The sequence below is a fragment of the Colossoma macropomum genome, unplaced genomic scaffold, assembly GCF_904425465.1.
Source record: "Colossoma macropomum unplaced genomic scaffold, Colossoma_macropomum, whole genome shotgun sequence".
Classification (NCBI taxonomy): Eukaryota; Metazoa; Chordata; class Actinopteri; order Characiformes; family Serrasalmidae; genus Colossoma; species Colossoma macropomum.
This window is the reverse complement of record NW_023494795.1, coordinates 33,244,132-33,250,131: the sequence shown is the minus strand read 5'-3', so window position 1 is coordinate 33,250,131 and position 6,000 is coordinate 33,244,132.

The window sequence follows — 6,000 nt, the reverse complement described above, 5'->3', positions numbered from 1 at the left end:
AGGTAACCCTGATTGTTAAGGGCCTTCTGTGAAGCCTCTTGATCCGCCGTCTGCATTGAAGGTGAGGTATTCTGTAACGCGACAGAAAGGGCCAGACGCTCATGGTTGAAACCAAAAGATAAGCCTTTAATATCAAACGGGTTGGTAATATGAAGATTTCATATCCTAAGAGATCTAAAATTTTCAGTTCAATTTCAGAAGGTATTTTACTTCTATAATGGTAATTTTACAAAAGTAGATGGATGGACTTTTAATATAAGTCAATATAACAAGATTTTACTACAAGCTATTTTAAACTGTTTTTATTGATCCATTCATCATGAGTTTTTAACTCATGTAAAGGGAAGCTGGCATTTTAAATTATACCATAAAACACAAAAACAGACACAACGTTTTGTTGCAGCAGTGATGATATACAACGTCTTTACATAGTTTTCTGCAGCAGTTTGTTGTTGAGTCCACGCACAGCATGTATCCCCACCAATGTTCTTGATCACTTTTTGGATGATCCCAAATGTATACCTTAACTCCTTGGGATAACTGACGTTTAAGGCACAGAGAAGACCCATAAGAAGGACAAAGGCATGAGGCACTCCTGCTTGTGCTCCTCTACAACCAGCACCACATCAATCATCTCCCTGGGAAGAAGGCTGGTAGAATTCTCTTCTGTTTTCACCACAAGCCCAGTACGTATCCCCTTGACAATCTTGTCCTCATCCTCAGTTGGCTAAGAAAGTAAGAAGGGGGAAAAAAGTTGGTCATCAGTGAATCTGTCTGAGAATCCTAGATCCACATTTGTTCACTGCTGACTGAGACATTTTCAATCGCAGATACAGAGTTTGCTCACTGCTAGGGCTGGGTGGTGTACATATACATATACATATATATATATATATATATATATATATAGATATATATATATATATATATATAGATATATATATATATATATATATATATATATATATATATCACTCAGTCTATATATATAGACTGTAATAGTATATCAATATATTATTAAACAGGAAGAAACGTTTATATCAATATAGTCTGATGTAATTGTATTCCGATTTTCTCCCCAATTTAGTCGTCTCCAATTCCACCCCACTAGTTAGGACTCCCCCAATCACACGATGCCATCAGCGCTAGGAGGGCAAAGGCTAACACAGGCTTCCTCCGAGACCTGTGAAACCAGCCACCACTTCTTTTCGAACTGCCGCTCATGCAACGTCACTGGACAGCTGAACACGCTCGGAGGAAAGCGCCAACCGCCAGATCTGTTACGTCAGCTAACAGACGCCTGTGCTGACTAGCATCGCGCTGAGTGAGTGATGGGGGGAGAAGAGCAGCCATCCCACCGACCCAGAGAGAGCGAGGCCAATTGTGCTCTCTCGGACTCCCGGCTACGGATGGCTGTAGCATCACCAGGGATCAAGCTCGCGATCTGCTGATGACAGGGCTAACGCTTAGACGGTTGCGCCACTCGGGAGCCATAGTCTGATGTAAAATACATAATCCTTTTCTTCCTTAAAGCCATGCCAATGTTTGTATCTCTCCTCTCTTACACTCTCTGCGCAACCGCACCCCGCCCCCCTCTGCTGGCAAACCCAGCCCCACTCGCTCACAAGTTCTCCTGCAACATGGAAGGAGACAGTGCCCTTCTGACAAACTGTGCTACTTTGTCAATATGCCCTACCATAGGCAAACCTGAAGTCAGCTTCCTATTCACCGGTTACACTGACGCCAGCTTTCCCAGGAATGGGAAAATTCAAACAAGAAGCTGGCGAACAAAAAGCTACTGCAGCGCATATTTATAGCTCCCTAGATAAAACTACAAGTTGAATATTTTTATAGGCCAAATCATTTTATCAAAAATGCTACCATCATTGAAAGGTATAGGTCAGATATTTAGATAGCCCAAATCTAAGTAGCAATATTAAGCTAAGTCTGTAGAACAGACCTGAGGTAGAATTTCAATGTTAATTCAGCCGTACATCAAGTCTATTCTATACGCTATAGTAATGATGTGCACATGCTCAGTAGGACTGCTCGATGGGTAGGACAAGCTATTAGAACACAGGTTCATACTGCTTAACGAGACCTGCTTTGTAAAAAGAAAAGCAATGGTTCAATATTTGGAGATGGTTAGATGAGCTGGAGAACCATGTCATCTGTAGAGAACGCCATAAACAGGTTGCATCCAAAAGTGGAATCACTTCAAATACCTTCCTCCATTTAAAACAGTGCTATAAACTGCAGTATGAAGAGTGTATCGTTGTTAACAATGGCCTGGATCAGCATTACAAAGAAATGTAACATTTATTTCAGAAAGGTTACAAAAGCAGTAAAATGAATGTAATGCAGATATTTTAGCACAGAAGCCCAGCTTCATCCAAAGCATTCTGCTCTTGCAGAACAATAATTTCATCATGAAATACTACTTTGAAATACTGGTCAAATATAAACATTGGTTTGATATAATTTTTTTTTAAAGCAATTATCTGCTAAGACCGATTTGATTCCAACATCTTTGACCATCCCTAGTACAAACCCATTGATTATTCTTTGAATGTTTAAGGCAGAGACATTAAACTTGATATAAATATCTAACAAATATCTGCACTACCTGGGCTTTCTCATCATTTATTCACAGAACTTACAGTCTAGTTGTTTACTGTTCCTTTAAAGTGTGATGATTTGGACAGGAAAACAATAATATTCAAAGTGAATCAAATAACTTGAACTTGAAGAACTTACAGGGCAGCTCTCTGAGAAAGTAGGGAAGGCCAGGAAGGACAATTTCTCTTCAATGCTGGTTTGAGTTCTGCAATAAAGAATTCAAAAGCTTTAAACTAGTGGGTCCCAATCCTGGCCCTAAAAGCCCCCTGATCCGCACATCAGCTCAACTGTCATCAGCTCAACAACAACCCCTTAATGAGTTGATGTATTAAAGGGAAACCACAAAAATGTGCAGGGCAAAGTGCCTCTATTCTGAACACTATTCTAAACTCCTCCCTGATGATCTATTCTGCATTAAAATCTGACTTCAAACAGACAAAAGACTGAAACTAAAATTGTTAGGTAAACGTAATCAATGCAACAGGAAAGAATACTAGCCTGTGTCTCTGTGAACGAAGCAGGCCATTTCGTCTTCCAAAGGACCATCCTCAATCACTTACATTTGCCTCAGTGAAAATGACCTGTTCATAAGGGTATCAATGCTTCCAGTCCACTGTTCTTGCCTTCATCTCAGACTTGAAAGTACTTCTCACCACTTTAAGACTGTCAGAGCTTTTTTTCTTGAGGGAAGCCAGGAAAAAAATTCACCTCTGGCTTCTTGGGCTTCTCTGCTGTTCTGGATTAAACTGCTAATAGATCTTCTGCCTATTCAGACAGCCCAACTAGCAATAAGCAACATCCCAGGTGAAGAAAGTACTTAGTTAAAACACAAGGTTCACAAAAATGACATAAATCACATAATAGCTATGTCTTTACTGAAGCAGAGTCCAAACGTCTTTTATGTTGGGCCACTAAATGTCTTTTTAACGCTACTTGAGTTCTTAATGAATAGGAAATCTATATGTACGCATGACAAAGGGCAAGACCTGTATGTGTTCATAGCCTGTTCTTCTTCTTGAGTCAATGGATAAATTCTTGGTTTAGGAAAAGATCAGGAAGAGATCAATAGTGCAGTCATAAGGGCGATGTGGTGGCAATTTGGTGGCGTTTCTCTTATTAAACACCTCCTGGAGATCAGAATATTCAGCTGGGATACTTCAAGGGATCTCTGAGTTAGGACTCTCTACAAATGTAGAGCTTACTTGCATTGATGGAAAAGTAAAACAATTTTAATAGCAGTGTTCAGACCAGAAAGTAAGTGAGCGGAAAGACCCAGAAATACGAGGATTGTGCTGTTCTAGCCAGAGGAGACCTAATATTACAGAAAATTCAGATAATTCTAGCACTAGGATGAGTAACTGCTTATGGTGGAGAGCAATGGTACTCATTTTTACAAGTTCAGTTTTCTGAGTGATAGCACCAGGAGCCACAGGCTCTCCATCTAGGGCCGCTACCTCCAAGGACGTCACCGGAATCTGTAGCTGAGTCACCAATTTTGCATGAATGAAGTTTCCTTCCACTCCGGAATCAATCAGGGCTGAAACAACAGAGAAGAGTAGAAAGTGTTCTGCGCTGCCACAGTAGAAACACAGTCTTTCATTCATATGACGATTCCTCTCCTTGGCAGACAAACGTGATGAATTACACTGCTTGGGTTCTTCCAGATCCAGCTGATCTAGACGAACCTCTAGACTAATGAGTTCCTCTAAATTCAGTTCGTCATCTCTGCTTGTAAGTTCAGTAAGAATGTCTGGATTGAGTCCTTGACCAAACATGACCAATAAAGCCGGCTCATTCCACCCACTCCCAGCAGCCAGAGTAGGGAATTCTAGTGAATACTCTGCTACCGTACGATTCCCTTGACACAGTTTTGTCAAAAGTTCTCTGCTAACTTTACCATCATGAGGATGATCAAAAACAAGGCAAAAATCTTTCAAAAACTGTTCATAGTATTGGCTTTGAGCTTTGGGCCAAATAGCAGTTGCCCATTCTAGTGCTCTGTCATTAAGTCGGGAGATTAGGAAAGAAATTTTAGATTGATCTGAACGAGGAGGAGAATTATTGAAAAATATAGCACACTGGAGAAGAAAGCCATGACATTTATCAGGGTTCACATCAAACTTATCAGGCTTACTGACTGAGAAAACAGAGCTTGGCAATTCAATGGGTGAACTAGAAGCAGCGACAGACATACTTACATTGTAAAAATGTATTTGGACTTTTAGTTATCATATCTTTCTTTGTGAAGTCAACTTAAATTTACCATTGTTGTTGCGTTTTTACTGCTTAAACTAGTGGTATGTTTTCACTTAATTGATATAAATTAATATTTTTTTGTTGTTTCCACAACAATCATTAGTTTTAGTGTCTTACATCACCGTTGGTTGCCACCACTCTGCGTATGACACCACAGCTGTTTCATTTTTTTTTCTCCTTTTATCAGCTGATGAGGAGGCAACCTAGCTGCAGTATTTTATGGTGAGTACACTGCGAAACTTGTTGCCTTATTGACTTTCTTGCTTATCTGTGCATGATTGTAATATTATTTGAGTAAACCTAGCCAGAAATTATTTAATTGTGGTAAAATTTGTGGTGAAATGACCTTGCAAACACAAAGTTTGCTCGCTAATGAAAGCCCATATTTGACATGCAGCTAGCTAGCTCACTAGCATAGCGTTTTTGCAAGTTAACGATAGCTAGATTCACCAGACTAGACTTACATAGTGCCTATAATCTGGAAAGGGTCCGTAAGGGAGATGAATGGAAGACAGTTTTTGTTACCACTAGGGGGCACTATGAGTACCTTATTATGCCTTTCAGTTTACCTAATGCCCCTTCTGTGTTTCAGGCTTTCATTAATGATGTTCTACAGGACATGTTTGGTTAGTTTGGTATCGCCTACATCAATGATATTCTAATTTACTCTCCTGACTTAGAGACTCGCATACAACAGGTATGCGAGTCCTCAAAGTTTGCTTTAGTAAATATCAGACCAGTTAAACCAGTTTGCAGTGACAGCAACTTTGGTCTAAAACTAGGACTGCTTAACGTAAGATCTCTTACACCTAAGGCCGTCGTTGTAAATTAAATTGTTACCAATCATGATTTAGATGCTCTGTGCCTCACAGAAACATGGATTAGACCTGATGAATACTGTGGTCTAAATAAAGCCACCCCCACAGGCTACAGTTATGCGCATAGCTCTCGTTTAAGTGGAGGTATAGCAACGATGCGAAAACTTTAGGCATGAGCCAGAAAGTAGGCTACAAATTCTCTTCTTTTGAAATTCTCCTTCTTAATATAAGTGATCGAGGAGCAAATAAGAATACTTTTTCACTAATTACAATCCATAAGCCGCCAGGGCCATATTCTCAGTTCTTA